A 13,110-nucleotide genomic window follows, 5' to 3' on the forward strand; every position below is an offset into this window, starting at 1 on the left:
ATTGACAACTTTCGGATGAGTGTGAATTACTCCAGGATGGGCTCCAGACAATTTAAGGATGATTGTGGATTATTCCTGGATGATCCCATTACCGCTCTAGGATGGAAGTGGATTACTCTGAAATGATCCCTTGATAATTTCAGGATGAGTGTGGATTACTCCAGGGTGATTTAATGATAACTCAAAAATGAGCATTGATCATTTAGGATTATATTAGGACAACTACAGAATGAGTGTGGATTACAAGACAATAACTACATAAGGTCTTTAAGATGGTTATGAAATACTCTTGCAGGATTTTATGCCAACGGCATGCCTAGTGTAGATAGCTCCCATGTGATTTAATGAACAAATTAGCGTGGATGTGGATCACTAATAAATCATTATGGGCTGGATTACACCTTAAAAATTCCATGTTTCAAGCACATTAGCCGACTGCCAGTATTCCCTTGCAGGGTCCCACTATTAGTTTAGCAATATGGATTTGCTGGTAGGGAAATATTTAGAGGATCACCTCCTCAATGAACCTTCCTGTCAAAAACAGGCCTCTTGGATACAATATGCCTTCTTTATACAATACCATGAATTATTTGCAATGCCATGAGTTCTAAAGTAAGACCTAGATTTACAAAAGTGTCACTTAACGCAGCTCAACACCCAAATTTGCTGCTTTGCGTCACAGGGTGAGAGGAGGAAAGTGCCATGTCTACCCCTCTCCCTTGAACTACTGCACCATTAGGCAGTCGAGCACCATGCACACACATTTGCACTATGGTGCAAAGGTGTCTGTGAGAGTCTAGCTAAGGTTTTGTACTGGAAGGGCCCCCTTGTAGTACAAAAAATACTATGCCTAGAAAAACCTGAATACTTTTCCCATTGTGGATGAGAATTGTAACAAATACCAATTTGCTCTGGTTTATAAATCCTGAAAAGATTTTGCGTCAAGTCCGCATTACAAAACTTAAGCAAACCAAAAACAAAACTTCCATAAATCTGGTCCCAATTATAAAATCAATAATCTACTCTGGTAAGATTACTTTTTAAACTCTACCGTGAGATGCGGGCACTGAACAAAATCTCAGATACATTGCTTTTGGCTAGCTTTGTGCTGTAGAAATACAATATGCATACAAAGGTAGTGGCTTCAACAATGTTATACTTTGCGTTCAGATAAGATTAATAACTTGTGCAGCTACTCCCATACTCCTGACTCACTGGGACTTGCCTTACTTGGAGGTACAGAGCATTATTGAAAGCTGTTTAATGTGGTGACCAGTGGCAAAAGACTGAAAAAAGTAATGGTTAAATGAAAAAGCATCAAAGGGGGTGTGTTAACGTTTAATTGTATTGATCTAAAACACACCTTTGGCCCCACATGAGCCAGGATACTGAACAAGAGAACATAAAGAAAGTCCAGGACACTGTTCAAGAGGGGAAAAATGCCAGAATACTACAAAAAGGCTTAATGAAAGCCAGCAACTTCAATATTTGTTTTTAGATTCAGAGTTTTCTTTAGTCTTCTTCCAGTTTTGCAACTCTTTATAGCCAGCTTCCTTCTCATAGTTCTGTTGTCCAGTGATGGCCAGCCTTCATCCCTGCACATAGACGTCATAGAGTCTGGAGGAAAAAGAAATTAACATACATCAGTATCATGTTAACACCACTATTTTAGGTTTTTAATAGGACTGGCTGCCTTTAAACTGTTCCTATCCTTTCATTTCATATAGTGTGCCCGATGAGATATGGTTACAAGGGTTCATAAGTTTAACATTAAGGTTACTTGTTCAAAGAGGTAATGGTGAGAGCAAGGCATTGATGAAAAGGTGGGCAGGAGGTAAAGGAAGAAGACTCACTTGTCTAACTGAAGAAACTGCGGCTGTTCACCAGACGCTGTCACGCTTCCTCTGCAAACAGAAAGCAATCAATACCAGATTTCATTTACAAAACCATCATGGAGGCAGCCATGTTGAGCCTGAACCCTACTTACAGTATTCTTATTTGGAAAACAGTCTAACAAATTACCATACTGACATGGGCGTCCGCAGAAATTTTTCCAGGGGGGGGCTAACCTGGCAAATGAAGGGGCGTAGCTAATGTTAATCAATAGGGGCGGAGCTAAAATGGCAGACAATCAGGGTCGGGTAATGCTCAGGCCAAGCTGAGAAAAAAAAGTAGTGAATTCTGCATTTGAAACTGGACAACAATTAGAGCACACATGAACCCTAAAATTACCCCCTGGCCCCTTAAAACTCATACATTCCCTGATCCCTAAAATTGTCCCCCTGGCACCCCAAAACCCATAACCCATACCCGCCCTCACCCCTAAAATTGTCCCCCTGGCACCCCAAAACCCATACCTGCCCTGAACCCTAAAATGCCCCCCCCTTGCACCCCAAAACCCATACCCACCCTGACCCTAAAATTACCCCCCTGGCACTCCAAAACCCATACCTGCCCTGAACCCTAAAATGTCCCCCCCTTGCATCCCACCTAAAATTGCACCCCTGGTACCCCAAAACCCATACCCACACTGAACCCTAAAATTACCCCCGGCACACCAACACCCATACCCCCCAGGAACCCTAAAATTACCCCCTGGCACCCCAAAACCCATACCCACCAGGACCCTAAAATAACCCCCTGGTACCCCAAAACCCATACCCCCCATGAACCCTAACATTATCCCCCTGGCACCCCAAAACCCATACCCACCCTGAACCCTAAAATTACCCCTGCCCCTCAAAACCCATACCCGCCCTGAACCCTAAAATTACCCCCCTTGCCCCTTAAAACCCATACCCACCCTGAACCCTAAAATAACCCCCCTGGTACCCCAAAACCAATACCCACCCTGAACCCTAAAATTATCCCCTGGCACACCAACACCCATACCCACCCAGACCCTAAAATTACCCCCTGGCACCCCAATCCCTACCTGCCTGCTGATCTGTACATGCGCAAACGCACTCTGTAATCCCTTGGTACACGTTTTTTGCAGAAGACATATTAACCCTCTGCACTAACTTGACAAAACTTCAACTATGTAAAATGCTGATCTCTCTCGGACGATAATTAATCACAGGAGTTATTGTGACATTTATGTGAGCCTGGTAATTGCCGGGGGAAAGAAACGCTGCAGCAGGTGCTTCAAAAGCGTAATAAACGTTCAAGCACGGCGCCCCCAGGAAGGTGGCACGGTGGCACCGGTCGCACCGCCCTAAAGCCGGCCCTGGCGCTCCAAGCTTCTTTAAGTTATAAATTGCAATTAACAAAAGGAGGTTTCTTTTGAAAGCAGTAACCTGCTGATCTGTACATACGCACTCTGTAATCACTTGGTACACACGTTCTTTGCAGAAGGCATATTAACCCTCTGCACTAACTTCACATAAGTCAAAACCTCAACTATGCAAAATGCTGATCTCTCTCAGACGATAATTAATCACAGGAGTTATTGTGACATTTATGTGAGCCTGGTAATTGCCGGGGGAAAAAAACGCTGCAGCAGGTGCTTCAAAAGCGTAATAAACGTTCAAGCACGGCGCCCCCAGGAAGGTGGCACCGGTCGCACCGCCATAAAGCCGACCCTGGCGCTCCATGCTTCTTTAAGTTATAAATTGCAAGTAACAAAAGGAGGTTTCTTTTGAAAGCAGTAACCTGCTGATCTGTACATACGCACTCTGTAATCACTTGGTACACGTTCTTTGCAGAAGGCATATTAACCCTCTGCACTAACTTCACATAAGTCAAAACCTCAAATATGCAAAAAAATGCTGATCTCTCTCGGACGATAATTAATCACAGGAGTTATTGTGACATTTATGTGAGCCTGGTAATTGCCGGGGGAAAGAAACGCTGCAGCAGGTGCTTCAAAAGCGTAATAAACGTTCAAGCACGGCGCCCCCAGGAAGGTGGCACCGGTCGCACCGTCCTAAAGCCGGCCCTGGCGCTCCATGCTTCTAACAGGTAAGAAAAACACGTGCATTTGCGTTTTAAATGTCCGATCCTGCAGCAAGCCAACACACTTCCAAGGCCCATACATGACAGTAACCCGATTCAAGGCCCCATTCTCCCGATTTTTTTTACAGAATCTCCCACTTTGCTCTCCTGAAATGGTGGCATGTATGGGTAAGTAAGTACACTGTGACCCGGCCTCAATAAAAACGGCGTCCGAATTCCCCTGGCCTTGCCCTTGCCCACTAGCTGTAAATTTAATTAAAAAATAAATACTCACGTGCTCCGACCTCGAGTGGTCCGAGATGCCGGAATGCTAGTGTTCTTAGCTAAAAGCAGAGACAGGGCGTTGGGCGGCAAAATGCTCCTGGGCTGGCCGCAAACGCGAGGGAAGACGCACTGCCGTGCGAACGTGAGCGAGCGTGCGCGCCTATAAAATAATAAGCCAATCACCCTTCAGCTTCCACCCCAAAGCTGAAATGGTGATTGGCCCGATTTTATTTGGTCCTGCCGCCCTGGCCTGCGCTGTCATTTAGTGCTTGTAGCCATAGTAGCGCATGGGCGCTTCAATATAATACGATCCAGTTCGCGGACCCCTGGGAATGTGTCACGGACCCCTGGGGGTCCGCAGCCCACAGGGCCCAAAGAGGGGCGCACTAGGGGGGGCAAGTGCCCCTCCTTGCCCCCCCCCCCTCCCCTGCGGACGCCCATGCATACTGACCAGAAATCCAAATAGGAGCTAACAACCAAATGCTGGGAACAGGGCAACTGATCTAATTATTGGGAGAGCTGAAATTAAATCCAAACTCAAGGCTATGCGCCAGATTTGCATGTCATTTGTAGCTCAAATTGTCAACGAGTTACAACCCCTCCCCCATTGCTCTTTTGAAGACAGATGTTAGTTAAGTGTGAAGGAGTCTGTGTACAATAATATGATCCAGAACCACATATGCAAACATATATTTTAAACACTGTATGTATATTCATGTATTTTCATAGTCCTAAATCAGAGTAGAAATTGTGCCAGGAGTGGCTGGGTGTGGTTCTGCTTTATTTAGAAAGGGTATGCAGTTCCTTAAGGGGATGGTTTGTTAGTGAGGTCAATTCTCAAATCCGTCGATATTGATTGGACTCAAAGAACCTATAGGTAGGGAAGGGGAGTTCCCATATTCGGAACTAATGCCCTCACACACCCAGCAAGCTAGGTGTCATGCTTCCTCATCTGGGCCAGCTCCTCGTCGGGCCGGCGGTGCAATGCCCGACGGGCACCCGTGAAGGGGCTCTTTAGCGGAGATCTTTTGTTCCTTGCGGTTGAGTGCGTGGGTGTGAGGGGCCTGAAGGAGTGTAGATGAGTAGAGTGAGTTAAAAAAGGTTGGATAGTCTGTTGAATGTGTTTATTTAGGACAGCTGTCCACCTCATTAAAAAGTTAGAGGAAGATGGACAGTTAGTGTGACATGTATTTGTCTCTAACTGTCTCCTACTCTAGTGGTCGACATGTTTCATGCCCTCATGGCATTTCGTCAGGACCTGTGTATGTTTCTATCTACAGTGTGCAGAGGGTGATACTATCACTATCTGGGTCTGGCACCACTAAGGTGTGCCAATCGTCGCAGTGGAGCAACCTGCGGAGAAGGGAATATCAAAATTCATATCAGAATCATATTTGCTTATGTTCAAGGTTGCAACCGTGCATACCTCATGCCAACCAAACCATCGTGAGGTATATGACATCAGTCTAGTTCTGTGCCTGTTATTGTTTATGTCAGAGTGCAGGTGAACACCTGAGTGGGTGATCAAGACTAGGGGTGGAGTCATTCATTAGGAGAATAAGTAGCAAATGATTTTGTTAAGGCAACAGAATCCCCCAATACCAGTTGACAAGTGCAAACAGAGCCATGAGGCCATGCTTAGTATTTGCGGTACCTTGATTGGACGTCTCTGACATGTTACGGCTCCGACACGCGGGTCTTCCTCTAACAGGTCGTTGATCTCTTCTTCCGGGTTCCTGTCCGCATCCATGTTCCCTCGCCGGAGGTACCTGCTTGTGTAGCTCTGTTTCTTCGCGTCGGAGTTTCTTCAGCCTCTCGTCCTGTACAGAATACGAGAGAAGAAAGATATATTTAACCAAAGAATCCTTGTCTATCAGGTATATGGTAGGATGATGATGTTATATATTATTAGAAGGACATAGTTACTTATCTGATTTATCTGATCCACGGAGAGAGGAAAAATGGTTATTCTTTTGTTTCCCTTATTTAACACGGGCTGGATATAAAGAGAAAATAGATGTAACTTAGTTTCCTGATTTCTTAAGGAGACGCTATATAGGGCCCGATTCACAGAACTAACTTAAGACAAAATCCTAAACTTACTACCATTTTGGTCGCGTAGAGTGGCATACAGTGGAGAGGCACAGAGCAGTTACTAATCTGTTGCTGCATAGTGGAAGTCCTTTTGTGAAGGTTGATGGGTCACCTTTCTGTAGCCTATTGCTGTATTTGAGTTTTGAAGTAATACTAATGGAGTGAAACCTTCGCTAAGCCAGTGCCAACAACAATAAAAATGCCAAAATAATAAATGCAAAAATATCACGAAATGTGCTGCATTAGTCTACAAAAAGTGCCTTGTTTTACCACATAATTTAGTCAACTATGCCCCATGATTTGGTCCTCTTCAGCTGCATAATTCCAGTGGCCCCTACATAGTTTGACAATTTCTTGAGATAATGGAAATACAGTTGCCTGTTGATTCTCAAATATTTACCAGCAGCACCGAAAAGGAAAAAAAATGTTTAGTGGTGAGTAGTGTTACTGGGATGTGTTGTGAGTGGGTGATGGTATAGTGAGAAAGAAGCACAGTGGCTTTGAGTAGGGTCTGGCAAAACAGAGGGATATTGAGTGGTTTTGTTAATGACTGCTGATTAGTGTAAATGTTAGTCAAGCATATAATATATGTAAAGGAGCTAGTTCTCTGTGCGGGGAAGATTGACAAGGTATAGTGATTGAGAGGCATATGATGCTGGAGGAAGGAGTGCCATTCAGGTTGCATCAGGTTTATGAGATAAAACTGTATTACAGGAACATCTCATGTGGAGTCCTAGGCTTCATTTAACACATCAAAGTATTTTGAGAGTTAAAGTCTTCGATTCATTTTAGCGAACAAATTGTACTAACAAAGTGAACACTTTGTAAAAGCAAAACAAGAAACAAATGTGTGTCAATGTGACATGATGTTTTATAATGACCTTGTGCAAGTGCTTGGGCTGAGTTTGGTTGGCAGTATTGTTGCAGCCACAAACTAGTTGGGTTTTCTAGATGAGAAATACAGAATATCTGGGAATGCTTGGTGTAAGGTTGCTGGGGTGGGGTTGGATGATATGCTTCTAGTATTTTGGATGAGTATTACTGTAGGGCTATAGTGTACTGGGACAGAGGTTAAACAGTGCAGGCACAATGGTTTTCTATGTGAGTGATAAAGCTGGGTGTAAATAAAGGGTACAGTGAACGCGAGATGCAAGGTATCCAGGGGTGGGTATTGACAGTGGAGAAGTGTGGCTCAATGATTAGAGCGGCAGACCCTGATGCAGAGGTCTAGCCCGGGACCAGGGTTCAATTCCCCGCCTCGGCGGGTCTTGGGCTCATTAATTCCACGGACCTGATAATTCTCGCCTCGGTGCCATTCTAATCATGGAGTCCCACTCTGCAACTCTGGGCAATAGCTTGCTTAATCTCCACAACGGCCCCCACAACGCTAAGGATGCCTGGCCTTCACCTTGGGGGTGCCCAGGAGTGGACGCCTCACAGGGAAAAGCCAGGATGGGTTCCACAGCGGTATTCGTACAAGCGCCGAGAGACCTCCGGGTAGTCGTGCGCTATACAAGTATCCATACATTTACATTTACATGGCTGGTACAATGATCTGGCTGAGTGACATGGGTTATGAGTGATGAGGAGCAAGAACAACTGGATAGGCTGAGGTTGGGGTGTCACCACTGAATCTCCTGGGGGCATGCATACGGTGCAGGAAGAGTCTAGGTTTAACAGGTTTTAAAATGATATGGACCCTTGAGCTGTGCAGGGGACAAGAGTGCAATTGGTGAGGCTTGGAGCAACTGATAGGTTGCTCCAAGCCAACTCCCAAAACTGGATGACAAAAAACCACCTCAAACTCAGGGGCGTTATAGTTAGGAAATGGTGATTGAAAAAACTTTAGTAGTTCAATGAAAAAATCAAAGGTTACAGGGACGTTTTAGTTAAGCTTAGGTTTCACTTGAACAAAACCATTGAAATTCACCCGTTATAGTTAGCTGAGCTAACTATAACTTGCGCCCCCGCAGTGCACCACTTATGACGTCACGTATTACATCACTAATGATATCATCCACAAAATCACTAATGCACCCACTCACACCCCCATAGAACCTTTCATACACCCACTACCACATAATAATTCACAAACCCATTTACAGATCCATACCACTACTTACACACCCACTCACAAATTCATATATCTACACACACATCCACTCACCCATACAGCCATGCACGCCCACCCACTCACTCATACAGCCACTGATATATTCACTCATACACCCATACAATCACTCACGCACTGGGTTAGTCAGCTGTAGAGCTACTGACACCTACTCACTCACCCATACAGTCAATCACAGCCACTTACTCACCCATACAATTACACACCCCTACTTCATATGCATACAGATACTAACAGGGACTCACTCACATAAAGTCACTGACACAAGCACACACTCACCCATACAACCACTTACACACCCCACTGCTCACCTATACTGCCCTTTACATACCCAGGTACTCACCCATATACCACTAGCACATCCATTCACTCACCCACACAGCCATGCACACACTCACCCATACAGCCCCTCACACATGCATTCACTAACCCATACAGCTACTGACTCACCCACTCATTCATCAATACAGGCAGTCGCACACACCCCCACACCCAGACAGGTACTCAGACAAATAATCAATCATCCATACAGCCACTCATGTACCCACTCACACACTCATACAATCACTTAGACACCAAATGACAGACTGATACAGACATTCACAGAACCAGTGTGAAGTAACTTAAAGTCACTAAGCAGGGAGCACAGTGGAGTCGCATGGAGTGGGATAGAGCACTGCAGTGTGGCGTAGGGTAGTACAGTATAAGTAACTAAAGTGTCAATAGAGACAGATAGCATAAAAGCAACATAAAGAAGAAGCTGTGTGCCCGTGTTAAAAGTAGGAAAGCACATTGCACGTCCAAGAATAATGCTGAAACTTTTATACATTTTCAAAAAAATTGTGCACTGCAAAAAGACAAGGAAGAACAAACATGAGGAAGAGCACATGTATGTGGCCCATGTTCCAGAAAGGAGCTAACACAAGAAAGGAAGGTAAGCCTCGAGGGACTTTGCAATCAAAAGATTGCAAATGAGAATAACAACGAAAAATGCAACAAAGAAACATGATGAGAATAAAAAGTGGAAAGAGGGGAAAGTGGAAGGGAAGAAAAGTGCACAGTGTACCTAGAGAGGAAGAGTGTAGAAGGGGACAGAAAGGAAAGTGGAAGAAAAAGAAGTGAAAAGCAGTTAGTAGCGAGCAAGAGTGGAGCGAAAGAAGAAAAACAGGTAGAGCATGAATAGAGAGCAGGAAAGAAATGATGTGAGAAGGAGAGTAAGAACAGCAGATAGTGAGGGAGAGCGAGAAAGTCTATACCTCTGCTTCATAATGTATACAGTGATAATCAAAATATGTAAAGTTTAGTGATGACGGCTATCGTTCCTGGGCCTGCCTCACCTAATGTACAGCTTTGCTGTCCAAGACACACACAGGAGATTCTTTCATTGTGTTAGGGTTTCCCGCCATCAAAGAAGTTTTCGTGGCATCACAATAGGTATTCCTGATAAGAGATAATAAAGTGTCATCACCCAATCAGGATAAATTTTGGGGGAGACTCGCACTGACACTTTTAAACAGTCACATAGGATAAAAACAAATTCCCACCTCCACCTCTTTCAAAATGAAGTCCCACATTCAACTGCATTCTGATAGGCACCCAAACACACACTTTTACATTTATGAAGCATTAAATTCAATATAGCCTGCCCAATTCGTGTTAAAAGGCGAGCTGATCACCACACTAAATAGTGGTGGGAAGCCACTGATGCCTCGAGGCAAAGTGCTCTTGGAAGCCTGAATCCGAAATGAGCCGAACTTTTACAAGTGAAGAGGTTGTCTAGTGGTTAGATATGCGAACCCTGGCACATGGGAAACCAGCAGTGGCAAAATCGATGTGTCACGGGTCCTAGTGCAAGGAAGGAGGTGGCCCCCTGAACCCATAGCTACTGTCTGAATTGTAAAATACAGACATATTCATGGTGCGGGGGACACTCAGGCCTACGTGCCCTAGTGCCGCTGCACCTGCTGAACCAATTGAAGCTACGCCCCAGGGAACCAGGTTCGAATCTCAGCCTTTGCTCAAATCCTCTAAATCTAGTTAAAAAGTCCATGTGCTGAGAAATAAAAAAAGATGTAATGTAGTCTGTGTGTTTTTTTAAGTTCCTTTGTGTCAGTGGGGAAAGTTTGCTTTGTGCTATATAAAACTGCAAAACAAAAAGTGGTTTCTGACTGTGTTCTTCATTCTAATCACATTTGGCAACAATTAAAGACTGGGCATTACTTGTCATGGGAAAAAGATTTCAATCTCCTGGCTAGATAGCACCATGAAACCGGGATCAATCCTGGCTTCCCACCTAGACCAAATTGAGTGAGCGTAGACAAATACTTTTTTTCTCCTTTTAGAGTCTCCTTTTTGTTCATTCACACGTGAGAGATATACCCGAGTGCAGGATGTGCAACAAAAAAAAACGTGTTTGATTTACTCTAATAGGAATCCAGGCCATAGAGCTACATGACATTGTAGTTGCCTCTTAGTTAACTAACATTGTTAACAGGGAGGAGGCAGGAATGTTTCTCGGATCAAGTCATTTGCAATAAATGCTTTAATACTAATATGAACTGAAAAATTAAAGATTCTAGATAAATACCGAGTGCACTACGTGGTGCCACTAAGAGGCGTACTCGTCGTATTCAAAATTACAAACAAAAGTTCTACCATTATACACAATGTGTTTTAAAATTAGTACTCAGTCCTTTGTGAAATACATCATATTTGTAGAAGACACAGCTTAGAACAAAAACTTCAAATAAACAGATGAAGTCTCCTGCCTTTATTTTTGATGAACGCAGATAGCTTCTTATTTGAGTAGAAACCAACAGAAAGTTGCTTGTAGTCAGCTGTATAAAGTACTTAAACTTCAAACATCAGCTAAAAATCCTAATGCATTTCGGGCTGTCCATATAAGCCCTTCGTCAGGGGAATCTACAACTATATATGGTCTGCGGATGTTGCAAGGTAACATAGAACAGTAGCTAATAGCTTTGTAATGGATTCATTAGGGGTCAGGAAGCATACATTGTGATGTTCAGCAAGAAAAAGAAAAAGAAAAGAAAAAAGGACCGCCACGAAAATTAACCATGAAAAGTGAAAGTCCACAAGTTAGATACAAGACCAAGACTAGACTGAAGAAAGATTCAAAACCAAAACACCCATGTGCACTGGACATGTCGACAACCTCCGTGGTTATGAAAGTCAACCATCTCTAATGTAAAAGATCGTACCTTCAATCACTGAAGTTCGTGGACACAAACACAAGTACGATCAATAAATCTGTACACGATGTCTTAAGTAAGCCGGGACTATCGTATACTGTAGCTTTCTGCAATCCAAGACACTTAATCAGTGAAGGGTGCCCAAAACACGAAAACATGAATGCCAAGAAACTGTAAGTAAGTCCGAGCCCCACGGGACGCTTACCGATTGGATGCTAACTGTCCTACTGTTCTATGTTACCTTGCAACATCCGCAGACCATATATAGTTGTGTTTATATTTGTAGATTCCCCTGACGAAGGGCTTATATGGACAGCCCGAAATGCATTGGGATTTTTTTGCTGATGTTTGAAGTTTAAGAACTTTATACAGCTGACTACAAGCAACTTTCTGTTGGTTTCTACTCAAATAAGAAGCTATCTGCGTTCATCAAAAATAAAGGCAGAAGACTTCATCTGTTTATTTGAAGTTTTTGTTCTAAGCTGTGTCTTCTACAAATATGATGTATTTCACAAAGGACTGAGTACTAATTTTAAAACACATTGTGTATAATGGTAGAACTATTGTTTGTAATTTTGAATACGACGAGTACGCCTCTTAGTGGCATCACGTAGTGCACTCGGTATTTCTAGGTATTTATCTAGAATCTTTAATTTTTCAGTTCAAATTAGGTGGCTGGCAGTGCCACTTACCTGGTGCACACACTATTGATCATTGTTGGTTTATAGTTTTGATTACTTGAAAAATGTATTAATTAGTATAATTGAGTGCATACCTAGCTGCTTTATTTCTATTCTTAATACTAATATGAAACACTTTTGCATGTTGAAGAAATACAGAACCTTGGACGTCCAAATAATGACATTGATAGAATTTATCATTCAGAGTTCATATGCAAAACGGATTCAGTGCTAAATAACCACGGCTGTGCATGCTTAAAGCCCTGACTGCAGCCTAATGTATAATCCGTGTTAGGCAGGATATTTGGATGCAAGGATTTGGTAAACTTTAAGTACGCTGCTTTGTTCAAAGTAGTGGAATGCGAGCTTGAACCAAAGGATGGAGCACCAGTTACATTACTCAAGGAAACATTATTTTTTTTTTAGGCATGTGGAGATTCTGCTGCCAATTCACAAAGGACTTCCACATTCATGGTGGGTCCTCTGCAATTGGTAACTGAAGCACGGAGCTCCTACCACAAGTGTGGGACCCCACCACGACTACGAGGTCTCCGTCACAAGTGCGGATCGGCCCTTTGTGACTCAGCCCCTAAATAAGTTTGCCCTGAGACACAGGACGTTGAGCTGACGCTGGCACACAAACCTAGCTTCTTACCTAGTTCCAAAGTTGGCAGGTCTCGCCGTTACACCACATCCTCTTCCCAAATCCGCCTGTGTGGGTGCAATGAAAAATTTGCACATACCTTGTGCCAATAGCATTTTGGTGTTAGAA

General features: G+C 43.5%; 1 long non-coding RNA gene across 1 annotated transcript; it reads right to left on the reverse strand.

Moving 5' to 3' along the window:
• Window positions 1–1,406: 1,406 nt before the first annotated feature.
• Window positions 1,407–11,782, reverse strand: LOC146857845 (uncharacterized). Its single transcript, XR_014979621.1, has 4 exons — window positions 11,668–11,782; window positions 5,876–6,041; window positions 1,854–1,904; window positions 1,407–1,617 (listed from the first exon to the last, which is right to left on the reverse strand). It is a non-coding gene; the product is annotated as an uncharacterized LOC146857845 (long non-coding RNA).
• Window positions 11,783–13,110: the final 1,328 nt, after the last annotated feature.

Source organism: Triturus cristatus, chromosome 3_2 (assembly GCF_964204655.1).
Source record: "Triturus cristatus chromosome 3_2, aTriCri1.1, whole genome shotgun sequence".
In the NCBI taxonomy this organism is placed as follows: domain Eukaryota; kingdom Metazoa; phylum Chordata; class Amphibia; order Caudata; family Salamandridae; genus Triturus; species Triturus cristatus.